This window comes from Bombina bombina, chromosome 8, assembly GCF_027579735.1.
Source record: "Bombina bombina isolate aBomBom1 chromosome 8, aBomBom1.pri, whole genome shotgun sequence".
Taxonomy (NCBI): Eukaryota; Metazoa; Chordata; class Amphibia; order Anura; family Bombinatoridae; genus Bombina; species Bombina bombina.
In genome coordinates this window covers 295,623,702-295,650,002 of record NC_069506.1, presented here as the reverse complement: position 1 = coordinate 295,650,002, position 26,301 = coordinate 295,623,702, and the positions used below count along the sequence as shown (strand labels likewise).

The 26,301-nt window shown below is 37.7% G+C and overlaps 1 protein-coding gene across 7 annotated transcripts in view; it reads right to left on the bottom strand.

Moving 5' to 3' along the window:
- Positions 1–26,301, bottom strand: part of CASZ1 (castor zinc finger 1) — a 569,556-nt gene that overhangs the window by 112,941 nt on the left and 430,314 nt on the right. Inside the window, exon 5 of one of the 7 annotated variants that reach the window (XM_053691478.1) lies at positions 7,614–7,892. The exons of the other annotated variants lie outside the window; for them this stretch is intronic. The gene's annotated coding sequence lies outside the window, so the exon portion shown is untranslated. The remainder of the gene's footprint in view (positions 1–7,613; positions 7,893–26,301) is intronic. 7 annotated transcript variants of the gene reach the window in all.

The following is a 26,301-nucleotide window of genomic DNA, read 5'->3' as shown; positions in this document are numbered from 1 at the left end:
TCTAACCAGAGCCTGAACAAAGGCTTGAACATCTGGCACAGCAGCCAGTTTTTTGTGAAGTAACACCGACAAGGCAGAAATCTGTCCCTTCAGGGAACTTGCAGATAATCCCTTTTCCAATCCTTCTTGAAGGAAGGATAGAATCCTAGGAATCTTAACCTTGTCCCAAGGGAATCCTTTAGATTCACACCAACAGATATATTTTTTCCAAATTTTGTGGTAAATCTTTCTAGTTACAGGCTTTCTGGCCTGAACAAGAGTATCGATAACAGAATCTGAGAACCCTCGTTTCGATAAAATCAAGCGTTCAATCTCCAAGCAGTCAGCTGGAGTGAAACCAGATTCGGATGTTCGAACGGACCCTGAACAAGCAGGTCTCGTCTCAAAGGTAGCTTCCAAGGTGGAGCCGATGACATATTCACCAGATCTGCATACCAAGTCCTGCGTGGCCACGCAGGAGCTATCAAGATCACCGACGCCCTCTCCTGATTGATCCTGGCTACCAGCCTGGGGATGAGAGGAAACGGCGGGAACACATAAGCTAGTTTGAAGGTCCAAGGTGCTACTAGTGCATCCACTAGAGCCGCCTTGGGATCCCTGGATCTGGACCCGTAGCAAGGAACTTTGAAGTTCTGACGAGAGGCCATCAGATCCATGTCTGGAATGCCCCACAGCTGAGTGACTTGGGCAAAGATTTCCGGATGGAGTTCCCACTCCCCCGGATGCACTGTCTGACGACTCAGAAAATCCGCTTCCCAATTTTCCACTCCTGGGATGTGGATAGCAGACAGGTGGCAGGAGTGAGACTCCGCCCATAGAATGATTTTGGTCACTTCTTCCATCGCTAGGGAACTCCTTGTTCCCCCCTGATGGTTGATGTACGCAACAGTTGTCATGTTGTCTGATTGAAACCGTATGAACTTGGCCCTCGCTAGCTGAGGCCAAGCCTTGAGAGCATTGAATATCGCTCTCAGTTCCAGAATATTTATCGGTAGAAGAGATTCTTCCCGAGACCAAAGACCCTGAGCTTTCAGGGCTCCCCAGACCGCGCCCCAGCCCATCAGACTGGCGTCGGTCGTGACAATGACCCACTCTGGTCTGCGGAATGTCATCCCTTGTGACAGGTTGTCCAGGGACAGCCACCAATGGAGTGAGTCTCTGGTCCTCTGATTTACTTGTATCTTCGGAGACAAGTCTGTATAGTCCCCATTCCACTGACTGAGCATGCACAGTTGTAATGGTCTTAGATGAATGCGCGCAAAAGGAACTATGTCCATTGCCGCTACCATCAACCCGATCACTTCCATGCACTGAGCTATGGAAGGAAGAGGAACGGAATGAAGTATCCGACAAGAGTCTAGAAGTTTTGTTTTTCTGGCCTCTGTCAGAAAAATCCTCATTTCTAAGGAGTCTATTATTGTTCCCAAGAAGGGAACCCTTGTTGACGGGGATAGAGAACTCTTTTCCACGTTCACTTTCCATCCGTGAGATCTGAGAAAGGCCAGGACAATGTCCGTGTGAGCCCTTTGCTTGAGGAAGGGACGACGCTTGAATCAGAATGTCGTCCAAGTAAGGTACTACAGCAATGCCCCTTGGTCTTAGCACAGCTAGAAGGGACCCTAGTACTTTTGTGAAAATCCTTGGAGCAGTGGCTAATCAGAAAGGAAGCGCCACGAACTGGTAATGTTTGTCCAGGAATGCGAACCTTAGGAACCGATGATGTTCCTTGTGGATAGGAATATGTAGATACGCATCCTTTAAATCCACCGTGGTCATGAATTGACCTTCCTGGATGGAAGGAAGAATAGTTCGAATGGTTTCCATCTTGAACGATGGAACCTTGAGAAACTTGTTTAAGATCTTGAGATCTAAGATTGGTCTGAACGTTCCCTCTTTTTTGGGAACTATGAACAGATTGGAGTAGAACCCCATCCCTTGTTCTCTTAATGGAACAGGATGAATCACTCCCATTTTTAACAGGTCTTCTACACAATGTAAGAATGCCTGTCTTTTTATGTGGTCTGAAGACAACTGAGACCTGTGGAACCTCCCCCTTGGGGGAAGTCCCTTGAATTCCAGAAGATAACCTTGGGAGACTATTTCTAGCGCCCAAGGATCCAGAACATCTCTTGCCCAAGCCTGAGCGAAGAGAGAGAGTCTGCCCCCCACCAGATCCGGTCCCGGATCGGGGGCCAACATTTCATGCTGTCTTGGTAGCAGTGGCAGGTTTCTTGGCCTGCTTTCCCTTGTTCCAGCCTTGCATTGGTCTCCAAGCTGGCTTGGCTTGAGAAGTATTACCCTCTTGCTTAGAGGACGTAGCACCTTGGGCTGGTCCGTTTCTACGAAAGGGACGAAAATTAGGTTTATTTTTTGCCTTGAAAGGCCGATCCTGAGGAAGGGCGTGGCCCTTACCCCCAGTGATATCAGAGATAATCTCTTTCAAGTCAGGGCCAAACAGCGTTTTCCCCTTGAAAGGAATGTTAAGTAGCTTGTTCTTGGAAGACGCATCAGCCGACCAAGATTTCAACCAAAGCGCTCTGCGCGCCACAATAGCAAACCCAGAATTCTTAGCCGCTAACCTAGCCAATTGCAAAGTGGCGTCTAGGGTGAAAGAATTAGCCAATTTGAGAGCATTGATTCTGTCCATAATCTCCTCAAAAGGAGGAGACTCACTATCGACCGCCTTTATCAGATCATCGAACCAGAAACATGCGGCTGTAGCGACAGGGACAATGCATGAAATTGGTTGTAGAAGGTAACCTTGCTGAACAAACATCTTTTTAAGCAAACCTTCTAATTTTTTATCCATAGGATCTTTGAAAACACAACTATCCTCTATGGGTATAGTGGTGCGTTTGTTTAAAGTGGAAACCGCTCCCTCGACCTTGGGGACTGTCTGCCATAAGTCCTTTCTGGGGTCGACCATAGGAAACAATTTTTTAAATATGGGGGGAGGGACGAAAGGAATACCGGGCCTTTCCCATTCCTTGTTAACAATGTCCGCCACCCGCTTGGGTATAGGAAAAGCTTCTGGGAGCCCCGGCACCTCTAGGAACTTGTCCATTTTACATAGTTTCTCTGGGATGACCAACTTGTCACAATCATCCAAAGTGGATAATACCTCCTTAAGCAGAATGCGGAGATGTTCCAACTTAAATTTAAATGCAATCACATCATGTTCAGCCTGTTGAGAAATGTTCCCTGAATCAGTAATTTCTCCCTCAGACAAAACCTCCCTGGCCCCATCAGACTGGGTTAGGGGCCCTTCGGAAATATTATTATCAGCGTCGTCATGCTCTTCAGTATCTAAAACAGAGCAGCCGCGCTTACGCTGATAAGTGTTCATTTTGGCTAAAATGTTTTTGACAGAATTATCCATTACAGCCGTTAATTGTTGCATAGTAAGGAGTATTGGCGCGCTAGATGTACTAGGGGCCTCCTGAGTGGGCAAGACTCGTGTAGACGAAGGAGGGAATGATGCAGTACCATGCTTACTCCCCTCACTTGAGGAATCATCTTGGGCATCATTGTCATTATCACATAAATCACATTTATTTAAATGAATAGGAATTCTGGCTTCCCCACATTCAGAACACAGTCTATCTGGAAGTTCAGACATGTTAAACAGGCATAAACTTGATAACAAGTACAAAAAACGTTTTAAAATAAAACCGTTACTGTCACTTTAAATTTTAAACTGAACACACTTTATTACTGCAATTGCGAAAAAACATGAAGGAATTGTTCAAAATTCACCAAATTTTCACCACAGTGTCTTAAAGCCTTAAAAGTATTGCACACCAAATTTGGAAGCTTTAACCCTTAAAATAACGGAACCGGAGCCGTTTTGAACTTTAACCCCTTTACAGTCCCTGGTATCTGCTTTGCTGAGACCCAACCAAGCCCAAAGGGGAATACGATACCAAATGACGCCTTCAGAAAGTCTTTTCTAAGTATCAGAGCTCCTCTCACATGCGACTGCATGCCATGCCTCTCAAAAACAAGTGCGCAACACCGGCGCGAAAATGAGGCTCTGCTTATGCTTTGGGAAAGCCCCTAAAGAATAAGGTGCCTAATACAGTGCCTGCCGATATTATTATATCAAAATACCCAGATAAAATGATTCCTCAAGGCTAAATATGTTAAACACTAAAAAACTCTAAGCCATCTCCGTGGAGATGTTGCCTGTACAACGGCAAAGAGAATGACTGGGGTAGGCGGAGCCTAGGAGGGATCATGTGACCAGCTTTGCTGGGCTCTTTGCCATTTCCTGTTGGGGAAGAGAATATCCCACAAGTAAGGATGACGCCGTGGACCGGACACACCTATGTTGGAGAAATGTGTCATACCTCAAGCAGCAAAAGTCTGCTCACTGTTTCCCCCAACTGAAGTTAATTCCTCTCAACAGTCCTGTGTGGAAACAGCCATCGATTTTAGTAACGGTTGCTAAAATCATTTTCCTCTTACAAACAGAAATCTTCATCTCTTTCCTGTTTCAGAGTAAATAGTACATACCAGCACTATTTTAAAATAACAAACTCTTGATTGAAGAATAAAAACTACATTTAAACACCAAAAAACTCTAAGCCATCTCCGTGGAGATGTTGCCTGTACAACGGCAAAGAGAATGACTGGGGAAGGCGGAGCCTAGGAGGGATCACGTGACCAGCTTTGCTGGGCTCTTTGCCATTTCCTGTTGGGGAAGAGAATATCCCACAAGTAAGGAATACGCCGTGGACCGGACACACCTATGTTGGAGAAATATATTTATAACTATATATCTATATGAATAAATACAGGTATAGGTATATACAGATATATATATATATAGAAATATATATTTAGAAATACAAAGAACATCTAAATGAAGGACATTGGAATGTAAAATATTTACAGTAAAAACAGTCGAACATATTACAAATATTAAAATGTAATAATAATGATTTTTCATGTTTAAATGTATTTAAGTGGAAAGGGCTCGAAAGTGTGTTTATATATATATATATACATATATACACACACACACACATGTATATATATATATATATATATATATATATATATATATATGTGTATAGATGTATATATATATATATATATATATATATATATATACCCACACACACATATTCATATATATATATATATATATATATATACACCCACACACATATTCATATATATATATATATATATATATATATATATATACACCCACACAAACACATACATTATAACCCTTTCCAGCCAAATACCTTGTCATATACCATATTCTTTTTTAACCTTTATAAAGGGCTAGATTACAAGTGGAGCACAAATTTGCCCGTTTACGGGCTCACATTAAATAACCAGCCATTAGACATCTGGTTGATTTTAAAAATGTCCCCTAATTGTCCCCAAAATAAAGAGTTTTATTCCTTTTTATTAATAAAAATGATGAGCATTTTTATTTTTTTTAAATATAACTGCGCAAAGCAGTTTTAAGGGGTTAAAGTGTGTGGATGTGGGGTGTTAGAGAAAGTGACACTAAAAAGTGCCTTTACATAGCGGTCTATGGGGACACAGATATTACTATAAATATAATAAATAAAATAATTAAACTTTGCTGTCCATCGCTGCGTGACTTACCCCCTTCGCTGTGCTAGGCTCTCTGCCACGACTATCGGCATGAGAACGAGGCTCCTATTGCAGTCTATGGAAGCATGCTCTTCATTTGTGTGCGCTGGTATTACGAGTGGAGCGCAAATATCGTGCTCGCGAAAGCACAATTTTGAGCTCCACTCATAATCTAGCCAAAAAAGTTTTATTAATATTTTTATCATAATGTATATATATATATATGAGTTTAATACTTTACTTAAATGTATTTATGTTGTCCTTGGTGCAAATGTTTTTAACCCTTACACTTTACGCTAGTCTTCAGGTGCGCTAATCAGTTGAGTTTACTTTCATATTGTAATATGTGCATAAGTTAGTGCAGTCGTGATATTGCTTATTGCGTCCCATGCTAACAATAGTGCGCCCCTTGTAATAATCTAGCCTTAAATGTACTGAAACAATTTATTCACTAAAGTGGCCAAACATATGTATCTGTTTATAAATCTGTGTAATATGTTCACCCTACTCATGCAGCAGACGTTATGTGATACTTAAAAGGATGAATATTTAGTAGCTGTATGTAGAGAGGAATCAGGACAATACTAGTTATACACCTGTCTGAGCACTGAGCTGTCACTTGTGTTTATAAAGTATGCAGGTGCCGAGGCGAGTGTTTGCCTGCAGCAGAACTTGCTATAACTGCTACGTACCTTCTGGGCAAGACCAGTATTCATCACCTCCAGCTACAAGTTACATTATATATTGAACATATATCATCATGTGTATAAAGAAATCAGCCCACCCTGTACAATGTGCCTACTCTCTGCATTTATATCTTTACCCAACTCACTTTATATGAGGGATTTAACTCTGCATTACATAAGATCTGTACATAAAATAATTTTATTAGCAAAGTTTGCAGTTTGTTACATTTCAGCACAGCCCTAGAATACACCACAAATGCTCCATTCACTCGGTCTAAATTTAAAAAAGTTTATTAATTGATCAAACCAATCACTGGGTAGCGCGTAACAGGCAGGGTGAGAAGCTGATGCCTCCCGGGGAGTAGAAAAGAAAATGTTTCAGAGGTAAATAACAGGAAAGACAAGCAAGATAATGAATTTATGCGCACTGGAACATTTTTACTTATTATTCAATACATGTCAGGAGATTTGATTTGAGTTAACTGTGAGTTTATCCTATGGTGCAACTGCTGACACTTTCTCTATGATTGATACTATGGCCTATAGTTATCAAAGTCTGGCGGACCTGATCCGACAGTGCGGATCAGGTCCGCCAGACCTCGCTGAATACAGAGAGCAATACGCTCTCCGTATTCAGCATTGCACCAGCAGCTCACAAAAGCTGCTGGTGCAACGCCGCCCCCTGCAGACTCACGGCCAATCGTCCGCCAGCAGGGGGGTGTCAATCAACCTGATTGTACTCGATCGGGTTGATTTCCGGTGATGTCTGTCCACCTGCTCAGAGCAGGCAGACAGGTTATGGAGCAGCGGTCTTTGTGACCACTGCTTCATAACTGTTGTTCCTGGTGAGTCTGAAGACTTGCCAGAAACACGGGGCATCAAGCTCCTTTCGGAGCATGATAGGCCCTTATGGGGCACCTTTTTTAGCACGATGGATCCAATTCTCTAAAGCTCTCTAGAGTGGCTAACTAGCCATTTTGTTTTTTACTTAAAGAAAACAGAATTATCTTCATTCTAAGTAAAAGAATAACACACAGCAATCTCTAGGAAAAAGTATCTTAAGAAAAAATTATATCACAGAAACGAACAAGATCAACTCAAAAGCAGCTGTGACAAATCAATCAGCAAAGTAGGATCCCAGAGCAAAACCATAACCTCTACTAGCCATGAACAGACCTGATTCTACTAGCTGTGAGCCTAAGTAAAACAACCTCACATACAAACAGAAAGAGAAGCAAAGGAGAATCCCAGAGCAAAACCATAACCTCTACTAGCTGTGAACAGACCTGATTCTACTAGCTGTGAACATACCTGAGTACTTCACATACAAATAGAAAGAGAAGTTCTCCCAGGAACAAACACCAGCTCAGTGGCTTGTTCTATGGTCCGATTACCACCTGGGAGCAGCCTCATTTAGTCCATTTCTGCTTTTTACAGAGGAGAACTCTCTTGAAGTATATCAGTCTGAACCCGCCTAACAAGGTCAGGGCAGCCCCATAATACCAGGAAATCCTCCTCTGAACAAGGAAAATGACTACCCCAGACGATCGTTGCGGCCTCTTTTGGTTCTCATCAGGGATGGTACAAAACCTGCAAAAGAATTAGAGTGATGAACAATCGTCCACTGAAGTAAAAAACAGATGAGCAGAGAATCTGAACTTTCTGAGACTTGATGTATAATCGTGTGTCTATACTATCTGGTTATGTTCTAGAATCTGAAGAGTAGAATTAGAGGCCAAACAAAATCTCTTCTGGTGACACAATTAGTAACAACGGTTCACATTCAACAATAAGTCAGATGCTGTCATCAAGGGTTCTGTTATCAGGCTACTAGTGCAATCACTTTCAAAGCTCAGTAATGAAATGTACCCAGAGAGAAGACAGGGGAGCAGAAAAACCAACAGTTATTCTCCCTTGCCAGGAAGAACGCATCAAGACTAAGGTCTATGAAGTGCCCTCGCTTATTAAATCCTGCATGGCCACCCCAACATCACAGGGTAAAAAGAGAGGGCGAAGCAGGACACTATAATCTTCTCTTATGTCACAATAAAAGAAGCAGATCAGGTACCATATTGTACAGGTACCAAGAACATGGAAGAAGTGAGGGTTTGTACAGATGTTTGAGAAGTGGCAAGGAGCTACAAGCACATGGGTGAAGAAGACCTACATAATATCTCATGAAGAAGAGAGAAACACATTTCATTGTATGAAGTAATTAATAATACAAGCAAACCATTAATGAATAAATGTAAGACTGTATGAAGTATGTAGAGACCAACCCTTCTTCTTCCCTTACAAAAAGACCATTCAGCTCCCTATGTACCTCACTCAAGCTGTTGCTACGAAGAAGTTGGCACTCGTGTCCAGCGACAAGCAAACAAACACAACTTAATTACATTCGTTTTTTTCTTCAAATAAAAATAAAACTGGTCAAACTTGATTCTCCTGTTTAAATCTTTGTCTTTCTTTCTTTCTTTAAGAATTAGTAATCAGTTTCAGGTACAAGCTCCCAAACTCTAGGTTTCTTTTTGCAACAGAACATAGAAGTTGCAAAACACTTTATTTACAGAAACCTTAGAGAATTGTGAGTTGATGAGTATGACACGTTCACATTATAGCGCACGGAAGCGTCACGCACATACAGCGTATAGCTATTTACACACATACAGCGTATAGCTATTTACACACATACAGCCTATAGCTATTTACACACACATACAGCCTATAGCTATTTACACACACATACAGCCTATAGCTATTTACACACACATACAGCGTATAGCTATTTACACACACATACAGCGTATAGCTATTTACACACACATACAGCGTATAGCTATTTACACACACATACAGCCTATAGCTATTTACACACACATACAGCGTATAGCTATTTACACACACATAGAGCGTATAGCTATTTACACACACATACAGCCTATAGCTATTTACACACACATACAGCGTATAGCTATTTACACACACATACAGCGTATAGTTATTTACACACATACAGCGTATAGCTATTTACACACACATACAGCGTATAGCTATTTACACACATACAGCATATAGCTATTTACACACACATACAGCGTATAGCTATTTACACACACATACAGCCTATAGCTATTTACACACACATACAGCGTATAGCTATTTACACACACATACAGCGTATAGTTATTTACACACATACAGCCTATAGCTATTTACACACACATACAGCGTATAGCTATTTACACACACATACAGCGTATAGCTATTTACACACATACAGCATATAGCTATTTACACACACATACAGCGTATAGCTATTTACACACACATACAGCGTATAGCTATTTACACACACATACAGCCTATAGCTATTTACACACATACAGCGTATAGCTATTTACACACACATACAGCGTATAGCTATTTACACACACATACAGCCTATAGCTATTTACACACACATACAGCGTATAGCTATTTACACACACATACAGCGTATAGTTATTTACACACATACAGCATATAGCTATTTACACACACATACAGCGTATAGCTATTTACACACACATACAGCGTATAGCTATTTACACACACATACAGCCTATAGCTATTTACACACATACAGCGTATAGCTATTTACACACACATACAGCGTATAGCTATTTACACACACATACAGCCTATAGCTATTTACACACACATACAGCGTATAGCTATTTACACACACATACAGCGTATAGTTATTTACACACATACAGCGTATAGCTATTTACACACACATACAGCGTATAGCTATTTACACACATACAGCATATAGCTATTTACACACACATACAGCGTATAGCTATTTACACACACATACAGCGTATAGCTATTTACACACACATACAGCCTATAGCTATTTACACACATACAGCGTATAGCTATTTACACACACATACAGCGTATAGCTATTTACACACACATACAGCCTATAGCTATTTACACACACATACAGCGTATAGCTATTTACACACACATACAGCGTATAGTTATTTACACACATACAGCCTATAGCTATTTACACACACATACAGCGTATAGCTATTTACACACACATACAGCGTATAGCTATTTACACACACATACAGCGTATAGCTATTTACACACATACAGCATATAGCTATTTACACACACATACAGCGTATAGCTATTTACACACACATACAGCGTATAGCTATTTACACACACATACAGCCTATAGCTATTTACACACATACAGCGTATAGCTATTTACACACACATACAGCGTATAGCTATTTACACACACATACAGCCTATAGCTATTTACACACACATACAGCGTATAGCTATTTACACACACATACAGCGTATAGTTATTTACACACATACAGCCTATAGCTATTTACACACACATACAGCGTATAGCTATTTACACACACATACAGCGTATAGCTATTTACACACATACAGCATATAGCTATTTACACACACATACAGCGTATAGCTATTTACACACACATACAGCGTATAGCTATTTACACACACATACAGCCAATAGCTATTTACACACATACAGCGTATAGCTATTTACACACACATACAGCTTATAGCTATTTACACACACATACAGCGTATAGCTATTTACACACACATACAGCGTATAGCTATTTACACACATACAGCGTATAGCTATTTACACACATACAGCATATAGCTACTTACACACACATAGAGCGTATAGCTATTTACACACACATACAGCGTATAGCTATTTACACACACATACAGCCTATAGCTATTTACACACACATACAGCGTATAGCTATTTACACACACATACAGCGTATAGCTATTTACACACATACAGCGTATAGCTATTTACACACACATACAGCTTATAGCTATTTACACACACATGCAGCATATAGCTATTTACACACACATACAGCGTATAGCTATTTACACACATACAGCGTATAGCTATTTACACACATACAGCATATAGCTACTTACACACACATAGAGCGTATAGCTATTTACACACACATACAGCGTATAGCTATTTACACACACATACAGCATATAGCTACTTACACACACATAGAGCGTATAGCTATTTACACACACATACAGCGTATAGCTATTTACACACACATACAGCGTATAGCTATTTACACACATACAGCGTATAGCTATTTACACACATACAGCATATAGCTATTTACACACACATACAGCGTATAGCTATTTACACACATACAGCGTATAGCTATTTACACACACATACAGCATATAGCTATTTACACACACATACAGCGTATAGCTATTTACACACACATACAGCCTATAGCTATTTACACACACATACAGCGTATAGCTATTTACACACATACAGCGTATAGCTATTTACACACACATACAGCGTATAGCTATTTACACACACATAGAGCGTATAGCTATTTACACACACATACAGCATATAGCTATTTACACACACATACAGCGTATAGCTATTTACACACATACAGCGTATAGCTATTTACACACAAACAGCGTATAGCTATTTACACACACATACAGCATATAGATATTTACACACACATACAGCGTATAGCTATTTACACACATACAGCATATAGCTATTTACACACACATACAGCGTATAGCTATTTACACACACATACAGCGTATAGCTATTTACACACATACAGCATATAGCTATTTACACACACATACAGCGTATAGCTATTTACACACACATACAGCGTATAGCTATTTACACACATACAGCATATAGATATTTACACACACATACAGCATATAGCTATTTACACACACATACAGCGTATAGCTATTTACACACACATACAGCGTATAGCTATTTACACACACATACAGTGTATAGCTATTTACACACACATACAGCGTATAGCTATTTACACACACATACAGCGTATAGCTATTTACACACACATACAGCATATAGCTATTTACACACACATACAGTGTATAGCTATTTACACACACATACAGCGTATAGCTATTTACACACACATACAGCGTATAGCTATTTACACACATACAGCGTGTAGCTATTTACACACATACAGCATATAGCTATTTACACACACATACAGCGTATAGCTATTTACACACACATACAGCGTATAGCTATTTACACACACATACAGCGTATAGCTATTTACACACACATACAGCCTATAGCTATTTACACACACATACAGCGTATAGCTATTTACACAAACATACAGCGCATGGCTTCTTACACACACATACAGCCTATAGCTATTTACACACACATACAGCGTATAGCTATTTACACACACATACAGCATATAGCTACTTACACACACATACAGCGTATAGCTATTTACACACATACAGCGTATAGCTATTTACACACACATACAGCCTATAGCTATTTACACACACATACAGCGTATAGCTATTTACACACATACAGCGTATAGCTATTTACACACACATACAGCGTATAGCTATTTACACACACATACAGCGTATAGCTATTTACACACATACAGCGTATAGCTATTTACACACACATACAGCGTATAGCTATTTACACATACATACAGCGTATAGTTATTTACACACACATACAGCCTATAGCTATTTACACACATACAGCGTATAGCTATTTACACACATACAGCCTATAGCTATTTACACACATACAGCGTATAGCTATTTACACACACATACAGCGTATAGCTATTTACACACACATACAGCGTATAGCTATTTACACACACATACAGCGTATAGCTATTTACACACACATACAGCGTATAGCTATTTACACACACATACAGCGTATAGTTATTTACACACACATACAGCCTATAGCTATTTACACACACATACAGCCTATAGCTATTTACACAGACATACAGCGTATAGCTATTTACACACACATACAGCGTATAGCTATTTACACACACATACAGCGTATAGCTATTTACACACACATACAGCGTATAGCTATTTATACACACATACAGCGTATAGCTATTTACACACACATACAGTGTATAGCTATTTATACACACATACAGTGTATAGCTATTTATACACACATACAGCGCATGGCTTCTTACACACACATACAGCGTATAGCTATTTACACACACATACAGCCTATAGCTATTTACACACATACAGCGTATAGCTATTTACACACACATACAGCGTATAGCTATTTACACACACATACAGCGTATAGTTATTTACACACACATACAGCCTATAGCTATTTACACACACATACAGCGTATGGCTATTTACACACACATACAGCATATAGCTATTTACACACACATACAGCGTATAGCTATTTACACACACATACAGCGTATAGTTATTTACACACACATACAGCCTATAGCTATTTACACACACATACAGCGTATAGCTATTTACACACACATACAGCGTATAGCTATTTACACACACATACAGCGTATAGCTATTTACACACATACAGCGTATAGCTATTTACACACACATACAGCCTATAGCTATTTACACACACATACAGCGTATAGCTACTTACACACACATACAGCATATAGCTACTTACACACACATACAGCGTATAGCTACTTACACACACATACAGCATATAGCTATTTACACACACATACAGCGTATAGCTATTTACACACACATACAGCGTATAGCTATTTACACACACATACAGCGTATAGCTACTTACACACACATACAGCGTATAGCTATTTACACACACATACAGCGTATAGCTATTTACACACACATACAGCGTATAGCTACTTACACACACATACAGCATATAGCTATTTACACACACATACAGCATATAGCTACTTACACACACATACAGCGTATAGCTATTTACACACACATACAGCATATAGCTATTTACACACACATACAGCGTATAGCTTTTTACACACACATACAGCATATAGCTATTTACACACACATACAGCGTATAGCTATTTACACACACATACAGCGTATAGCTACTTACACACACATACAGCGTATAGCTATTTACACACATACAGCGTATAGCTGCTTACACACACATACAGCGTATAGCTACTTACACACACATACAGCGTATAGCTACTTACACACATACAGCGTATAGCTACTTACACACACATACAGCGTATAGCTATTTACACACATACAGCGTATAGCTATTTACACACATACAGCGTATAGCTATTTACACACACATACAGCGTATAGCTATTTACACACATACAGCATATAGCTATTTACACACATACAGCGTATAGCTATTTACACACACATACAGCGTATAGCTATTTACACACATACAGCGTATAGCTATTTACACACATACAGCGTATAGCTATTTACACACACATACAGCGTATAGCTATTTACACACATACAGCGTATAGCTATTTACACACACATACAGCGTATAGCTATTTACACACACATACAGCGTATAGCTATTTACACACACATACAGCGTATAGCTATTTACACACACATACAGCGTATAGCTTTTTACACACACATAGAGTGTATAGCTTTTTACACACACATACAGCGTATAGCTATTTACACACACATACAGCGTATAGCTATTTACACACACATACAGCGTATAGCTTTTTACACACACATAGAGCGTATAGCTATTTACACACACATACAGCGTATAGCTATTTACACACACATACAGCGTATAGCTATTTACACACACATACAGCGTATAGCTATTTATACACACATACAGCGTATAGCTATTTACACACACATACAGCGTATAGCTATTTATACACACATACAGCGTATAGCTATTTACACACACATACAGCGTATAGCTATTTACACACACATACAGCGTATAGCTATTTACACACACATACAGCATATAGCTATTTACACAAACATAGAGCGTATAGCTATTTACACACACATACAGCGTATAGGTATTTACACACACATACAGCGTATAGCTATTTACACACACATACAGCATATAGCTATTTACACACACATACAGCGTATAGCTATTTACACACACATAGAGCGTATAGCTATTTACACACACATACAGCGTATAGGTATTTACACACACATACAGCGTATAGCTATTTACACACACATACAGCATATAGCTATTTACACACACATACAGCATATAGCTATTTACACACACATAGAGCGTATAGCTATTTACACACACATACAGCGTATAGCTATTTACACACACATACAGCATATAGCTATTTACACACATACAGCATATAGCTATTTACACACACATAGAGCGTATAGCTATTTACACACACATACAGCATATAGCTATTTACACACACATACAGCGTATAGCTATTTACACACATACAGCATATAGCTATTTACACACACACATAGAGCGTATAGCTATTTACACACACATACAGCATATAGCTATTTACACACACATACAGCATATAGCTATTTACACACACATACAGCTTATAGCTATTTACACACACATACAGCGTATAGCTATTTACACACACATACAGCGTATAGCTATTTACACAAACATACAGCGCATGGCTTCTTACACACACATACAGCATATAGCTTTTTACACACACATACAGCATATAGCTATTTACACACACATACAGCATATAGCTTTTTACACACACATACAGCATATAGCTATTTACACACACATACAGCATATAGCTTTTTACACACACATACAGCGTATAGCTATTTACACACACATACAGCGTATAGCTATTTACACACATACAGCATATAGCTTTTTACACACACATACAGCGTATAGCTATTTACACACATACAGCATATAGCTTTTTACACACACATACAGCGTATAGCTATTTACACACACATACAGCGTATGGCTATTTACACACACATACAGCATATAGCTATTTACACACACATACAGCGTATAGCTATATACACACACATACAGCATATAGCTATTTACACACACATACAGTGTATAGCTATTTACACACACATACAGCGTATGGCTATTTACACACACATACAGCATATAGCTATTTACACACACATACAGCATATAGCTTTTTACACACACATACAGCATATAGCTTTTTACACACACACATATAGTGTATAGCTATTTACACACACACAATGTATGGCTTTTTACACACACATACAGCATATAGCTTTTTACAGCGTATAGCTATTTACACACACATACAGCGTATAGCTATTTATACACACATACAGCGTATAGCTATTTACACACACATACAGCGTATAGCTATTTACACACACATACAGCGTATAGCTATTTACACACACATACAGCATATAGCTATTTACACAAACATAGAGCGTATAGCTATTTACACACACATACAGCGTATAGGTATTTACACACACATACAGCGTATAGCTATTTACACACACATACAGCATATAGCTATTTACACACACATACAGCGTATAGCTATTTACACACACATAGAGCGTATAGCTATTTACACACACATACAGCGTATAGGTATTTACACACACATACAGCGTATAGCTATTTACACACACATACAGCATATAGCTATTTACACACACATACAGCATATAGCTATTTACACACACATAGAGCGTATAGCTATTTACACACACATACAGCGTATAGCTATTTACACACACATACAGCATATAGCTATTTACACACATACAGCATATAGCTATTTACACACACATAGAGCGTATAGCTATTTACACACACATACAGCATATAGCTATTTACACACACATACAGCGTATAGCTATTTACACACATACAGCATATAGCTATTTACACACACACATAGAGCGTATAGCTATTTACACACACATACAGCATATAGCTATTTACACACACATACAGCATATAGCTATTTACACACACATACAGCTTATAGCTATTTACACACACATACAGCGTATAGCTATTTACACACACATACAGCGTATAGCTATTTACACAAACATACAGCGCATGGCTTCTTACACACACATACAGCATATAGCTTTTTACACACACATACAGCATATAGCTATTTACACACACATACAGCATATAGCTTTTTACACACACATACAGCATATAGCTATTTACACACACATACAGCATATAGCTTTTTACACACACATACAGCGTATAGCTATTTACACACACATACAGCGTATAGCTATTTACACACATACAGCATATAGCTTTTTACACACACATACAGCGTATAGCTATTTACACACATACAGCATATAGCTTTTTACACACACATACAGCGTATAGCTATTTACACACACATACAGCGTATGGCTATTTACACACACATACAGCATATAGCTATTTACACACACATACAGCGTATAGCTATATACACACACATACAGCATATAGCTATTTACACACACATACAGTGTATAGCTATTTACACACACATACAGCGTATGGCTATTTACACACACATACAGCATATAGCTATTTACACACACATACAGCATATAGCTTTTTACACACACATACAGCATATAGCTTTTTACACACACACATATAGTGTATAGCTATTTACACACACACAATGTATGGCTTTTTACACACACATACAGCATATAGCTTTTTACAGCATATAGCTTTTTATACACACATACAGCATATGGATTTTTACACACACATACAGCGTATAGCTTTTTACACACACATGCAGCGTATGGCTATTTACACACACATACAGCGTATAGCTATTTACACACACATACAGCGTATAGCTACTTACACACACATACAGCGTATAGCTATTTACACACATACAGCGTATAGCTACTTACACACACATACAGCGTATAGCTACTTACACACACATACAGCGTATAGCTACTTACACACATACAGCGTATAGCTACTTACACACACATACAGCGTATAGCTATTTACACACATACAGCGTATAGCTATTTACACACACATACAGCGTATAGCTATTTACACACATACAGCATATAGCTATTTACACACATACAGCGTATAGCTATTTACACACACATACAGCGTATATCTATTTACACACATACAGCGTATAGCTATTTACACACATACAGCGTATAGCTATTTACACACACATACAGCGTATAGCTATTTACACACATACAGCGTATAGCTATTTACACACACATACAGCGTATAGCTATTTACACACACATACAGCGTATAGCTATTTACACACACATACAGCGTATAGCTATTTACACACACATACAGCGTATAGCTATTTACACACACATACAGCGTATAGCTTTTTACACACACATAGAGTGTATAGCTTTTTACACACACATACAGCGTATAGCTTTTTACACACACATAGAGCGTATAGCTATTTACACACACATACAGCGTATAGCTATTTACACACACATACAGTGTATAGCTATTTACACACACATACAGCGTATAGCTATTTATACACACATACAGCGTATAGCTATTTACACACACATACAGCGTATAGCTATTTATACACACATACAGCGTATAGCTATTTACACACACATACAGCGTATAGCTATTTACACACACATACAGCGTATAGCTATTTACACACACATACAGCGTATAGCTATTTACACACACATACAGCATATAGCTATTTACACACACAGAGCGTATAGCTATTTACACACACATACAGCATATAGGTATTTACACACACATACAGCGTATAGCTATTTACACACACATACAGCATATAGCTATTTACACACACATACAGCGTATAGCTATTTACACACACATAGAGCGTATAGCTATTTACACACACATACAGCGTATAGGTATTTACACACACATACAGCGTATAGCTATTTACACACACATACAGCATATAGCTATTTACACACACATAGAGCGTATAGCTATTTACACACACATACAGCGTATAGCTATTTACACACACATACAGCATATAGCTATTTACACACATACAGCATATAGCTATTTACACACACATAGAGCGTATAGCTATTTACACACACATACAGCATATAGCTATTTACACACACATACAGCGTATAGCTATTTACACACATACAGCATATAGCTATTTACACACACACATAGAGCGTATAGCTATTTACACACACATACAGCATATAGCTATTTACACACACATACAGCATATAGCTATTTACACACACATACAGCTTATAGCTATTTACACACACATACAGCGTATAGCTATTTACACACACATACAGCGTATAGCTATTTACACAAACATACAGCGCATGGCTTCTTACACACACATACAGCATATAGCTTTTTACACACACATACAGCATATAGCTATTTACACACACATACAGCGTATGGCTATTTACACACACATACAGCGTATAGCTACTTACACACACATACAGCGTATAGCTATTTACACACACATACAGCATATAGCTTTTTACACACACATACAGCATATAGCTATTTACACACACATACAGCATATAGCTTTTTACACACACATACAGCGTATAGCTATTTACACACATATACAGCGTATAGCTATTTACACACATACAGCATATAGCTTTTTACACACACATACAGCGTATAGCTATTTACACACATACAGCATATAGCTTTTTACACACACATACAGCGTATAGCTATTTACACACACATACAGCGTATGGCTATTTACACACACATACAGCATATAGCTATTTACACACACATACAGCGTATAGCTATATACACACACATACAGCATATAGCTATTTACACACACATACAGTGTATAGCTATTTACACACACATACAGCGTATGGCTATTTACACACACATACAGCATATAGCTATTTACACACACATACAGCGTATAGCTATTTACACACACACATATAGTGTATAGCTATTTACACACACACAATGTATGGCTTTTTACACACACATACAGCATATAGCTTTTTACAGCATATAGCTTTTTATACACACATACAGCATATGGATTTTTACACACACATAGAGCGTATAGCTTTTTACACACACATGCAGCATATAGCTATTTACACACACATACAGCGTATAGCTATTTACACACACATACAGCGTATAGCTACTTACACACACATACAGCGTATAGCTATTTACACACATACAGCGTATAGCTACTTACACACACATACAGCGTATAGCTACTTACACACACATACAGCGTATAGCTACTTACACACATACAGCGTATAGCTACTTACACACACATACAGCGTATAGCTATTTACACACATACAGCGTATAGCTATTTACACACATACAGCGTATAGCTATTTACACACACATACAGCGTATAGCTATTTACACACATACAGCATATAGCTATTTACACACATACAGCGTATAGCTATTTACACACACATACAGCGTATAGCTATTTACACACATACAGCGTATAGCTATTTACACACATACAGCGTATAGCTATTTACACACACATACAGCGTATAGCTATTTACACACATACAGCGTATAGCTATTTACACACACATACAGCGTATAGCTATTTACACACACATACAGCGTATAGCTATTTACACACACATACAGCGTATAGCTATTTACACACACATACAGCGTATAGCTATTTACACACACATACAGCGTATAGCTTTTTACACACACATAGAGTGTATAGCTTTTTACACACACATACAGCGTATAGCTTTTTACACACACATAGAGCGTATAGCTATTTACACACACATACAGCGTATAGCTATTTACACACACATACAGCGTATAGCTATTTACACACACATACAGCGTATAGCTATTTATACACACATACAGCGTATAGCTATTTACACACACATACAGCGTATAGCTATTTATACACACATACAGCGTATAGCTATTTACACACACATACAGCGTATAGCTATTTACACACACATACAGCGTATAGCTATTTACACACACATACAGCGTATAGCTATTTACACACACATACAGCATATAGCTATTTACACACACATAGAGCGTATAGCTATTTACACACACATACAGCGTATAGCTATTTACACACACATACAGCATATAGCTATTTACACACACATACAGCGTATAGCTATTTACACACACATAGAGCGTATAGCTATTTACACACACATACAGCGTATAGGTATTTACACACACATACAGCGTATAGCTATTTACACACACATACAGCATATAGCTATTTACACACACATAGAGCGTATAGCTATTTACACACACATACAGCGTATAGCTATTTACATACACATACAGCATATAGCTATTTACACACATACAGCATATAGCTATTTACACACACATAGAGCGTATAGCTATTTACACACACATACAGCATATAGCTATTTACACACACATACAGCGTATAGCTATTTACACACATACAGCATATAGCTATTTACACACACACATAGAGCGTATAGCTATTTACACACACATACAGCATATAGCTATTTACACACACATACAGCATATAGCTATTTACACACACATACAGCTTATAGCTATTTACACACACATACAGCGTATAGCTATTTACACACACATACAGCGTATAGCTATTTACACAAACATACAGCGCATGGCTTCTTACACACACATACAGCATATAGCTTTTTACACACACATACAGCATATAGCTATTTACACACACATACAGCATATAGCTTTTTACACACACATACAGCATATAGCTATTTACACACACATACAGCATATAGCTTTTTACACACACATACAGCGTATAGCTATTTACACACACATACAGCGTATAGCTATTTACACACATACAGCATATAGCTTTTTACACACACATACAGCGTATAGCTATTTACACACATACAGCATATAGCTTTTTACACACACATACAGCGTATAGCTATTTACACACACATACAGCGTATGGCTATTTACACACACATACAGCATATAGCTATTTACACACACATACAGCGTATAGCTATATACACACACATACAGCATATAGCTATTTACACACACATACAGTGTATAGCTATTTACACACACATACAGCGTATGGCTATTTACACACACATACAGCATATAGCTATTTACACACACATACAGTGTATAGCTATTTACACACACATACAGCGTATGGCTATTTACACACACATACAGCTTATAGCTATTTACACACACATACAGCTTATAGCTATTTACACACACATACAGTGTATAACTTTTTACACACATACAGCGTATAGCTATTTACACACACATACAGCGTATAGCTATTTACACACACATACAGCGTACATCTTTTTACACACATACAGCGTATATCTTTTTACACACATACAGCGTATAGCTTTTTAAACACATACAGCATATAGCTTTTTACACACACATACAGTGTATAACTTTTTACACACATACAGCGTATAGCTTTTTACACACATACAGCGTATAGCTTTTTACACACATACAGCGTATATCTTTTTACACACATACAGCGTATATCTTTTACACACATACAGCATATAGCTATTTACACACACAGTGTATAACTTTTTACACACATACAGCACATAGCTTTTTACACACACATACAGCATATAGCTATTTACACACACATACAGCGTATAGCTTTTTACACACAAATACAGCATATAGCTATTTACACAACTCAATTTGTAATACTAGCGCAAAAATCTTAATTCTAGCAGAGTTTTCTCTATAGCGAAAACGCAAAATACAGCTCCACTTGTAATCTAGCACTTCGATTATATACAGATCTTTTGCAAAGCAGTAATTCATTTCTGAAGCACACATAAAATGACTCCTTTAAAAGGAAATGAAGCACTAAATCAATGCTAAAAATAATGATGTATTTAAAGCAAAGATTACCCTGAGAATAATACGCTGATATAGTTTAAAAATGATATTAGCAGTTTATATATTGTAAAAAACAATGGTTCACTAGAGTGTGCAACCAATGGCTATGTGTATTATAGCAGTGTTAAGTCTATCATTTTCACAATTAAATTACAGAAAAAGGGGAGAAAATAAATAATGAATGTATATTGTAAAGTTGTTTTGCTACTTAAAGAGACAAGAAACCCAAAAAATGTTTCTTTCATGATTCAGATAAAGCTACATTTTTACACAACTTTCCAATGTATTTATTTAATCTAATTTTCTTTGCTCTATTGGTATCCTTTGTTGAAAAGCATACCAAGAGTAACCTCGTGAGTTGACAGCTAGCTGCTGATTGGTGGCTGTGCATATGTACCTCTTGTGGTTGGCTTACTGATGTGTTCAGCTAGCTCCCAGTACTGCATTGCTGCTCCTTCAAAAAAGGATACTAAGAGAATGAAGCAAAACTGATGATAGAAGTACATTGGAAAAGTTCTTGCATATGAATGCTCAATCTGGATTAGGAAAGAAAAGTTTTGGGTTTTCATGTCATAAACATTTTATTCAAGCGGTTAATCCCTTTAATCCCTCAGGTATCGCATAGATACATTGAATTTAAACCCAAGAAATGCCCTGATTTAATGCATTTATTTGGGAATTTAAAGTGTAACATTATTATACATTTGCTATAGAATTTCTGTCTATATTCCAGCACTTATAGCAAGTAACCTAGTACATAATCACAACAACATGGTATCATTAAGTGAGAACTTATAGCAAGTAACCTAGTACGTAATCACAACAACATGGTATCATTAAGTGAGAACTTATAGCAAGTAACCTAGTACGTAATCACAACAACATGGTATCATTAAGTGAGAACTTATAGCAAGTAACCTAGTACGTAATCACAACAACATGGTATCATTAAGTGAGAACTTATAGCAAGTAACCTAGTACGTAATCACAACAACATGGTGCAAGTAACCTAGTACGTAATCACAACAACATGGTATCATTAAGTGAGAACTTACAGCAAGTAACCTAGTACGTAATCACAACAACATGGTATCATTAAGTGAGAACTTATAGCAAGTAACCTAGTACGTAATCACAACAACATGGTATCATTAAGTGAGAACTTATAGCAAGTAACCTAGTACGTAATCACAACAACATGGTGCAAGTAACCTAGTACGTAATCACAACAACATGGTATCATTAAGTGAGAACTTACAGCAAGTAACCTAGTACGTAATCACAACAACATGGTATCATTAAGTGAGAACTTATAGCAAGTAACCTAGTACGTAATCACAACAACATGGTATCATTAAGTGAGAACTTATAGCAAGTAACCTAGTACGTAATCACAACAACATGGTATCATTAAGTGAGAACTTATAGCAAGTAACCTAGTACGTAATCACAACAACATGGTATCATTAAGTGAGAACTTATAGCAAGTAACCTAGTACGTAATCACAACAACATGGTGCAAGTAACCTAGTACGTAATCACAACAACATGGTATCATTAAGTGAGAACTTACAGCAAGTAACCTAGTACGTAATCACAACAACATGGTATCATTAAGTGAGAACTTATAGCAAGTAACCTAGTACGTAATCACAACAACATGGTATCATTAAGTGAGAACTTATAGCAAGTAACCTAGTACGTAATCACAACAACATGGTATCATTAAGTGAGAACTTATAGCAAGTAACCTAGTACGTAATCACAACAACATGGTATCATTAAGTGAGAACTTATAGCAAGTAACCTAGTACGTAATCACAACAACATGGTATCATTAAGTGAGAACTTATAGCAAGTAACCTAGTATGTAATCACAACAACATGGTATCATTAAGAGAGAACTTATAGCAAGTAACCTAGTACGTAATCACAACAACATGGTATCATTAAGAGAGAACTTATAGCAAGTAACCTAGTACGTAATCACAACAACATGGTATCATTAAGTGAGAACTTATAGCAAGTAACCTAGTACGTAATCACAACAACATGGTATCATTAAGTGAGAACTTATAGCAAGTAACCTAGTACGTAATCACAACAACATGGTATCATTAAGTGAGAACTTATAGCAAGTAACCTAGTACGTAATCACAACAACATGGTATCATTAAGTGAGAACTTATAGCAAATAACCTAGTACGTAATCACAACAACATGGTATCATTAAGTGAGAACTTATAGCAAGTAACCTAGTACGTAATCACAACAACATGGTATCATTAAGAGAGAACTTATAGCAAGTAACCTAGTACGTAATCACAACAACATGGTATCATTAAGTGAGAACTTATAGCAAGTAACCTAGTACGTAATCACAACAACATGGTATCATTAAGAGAGAACTTATAGCATGTAACCTAGTACGTAATCACAACAACATGGTATCATTAAGTGAGAACTTATAGCCCAGAAAGTTGCGTGACAAGTCCTGACAAAAAAAGAATAATTTAAGAAATAGAGTGGAGCAGATATGTTCGCATCTGAGTGAATTTATTATAGGACTGGGCAGTGACTCAATTAGGATGGACGCAAAAAATGAATCATAAGAGACTAATTCTGTTTTCCTCATTTCAAAATTTCAAGGCACAACCTCTTGGCTTATACACAAAGAAAGGTAAAGAAAATATGGACAACAAAATTGAGCACTCAAAGAAAGAAGTATCTATTATTATTGACATGCCCATGCATGTGAGAGCAGACAGGACTGAGATAGATATAAAATATAACTTTTTTTAGAGGTACATAAAACAATTATTATATAACATGATAGAAATTATGTATTGTGTGGTGTATTAAAACTTAGATTAAGATAGTATATGAGCTGGCAACCAACCTGAGTAAGGAAATATAGGGTATGAGCAATCAATATGTTAACTAAATGTATGCTACAATTGGCTACAAGCGAGGAGCTGCAACGGAATACACAACCAGGGAACGCACCAGTACAAATGACTAATAACTGTGATA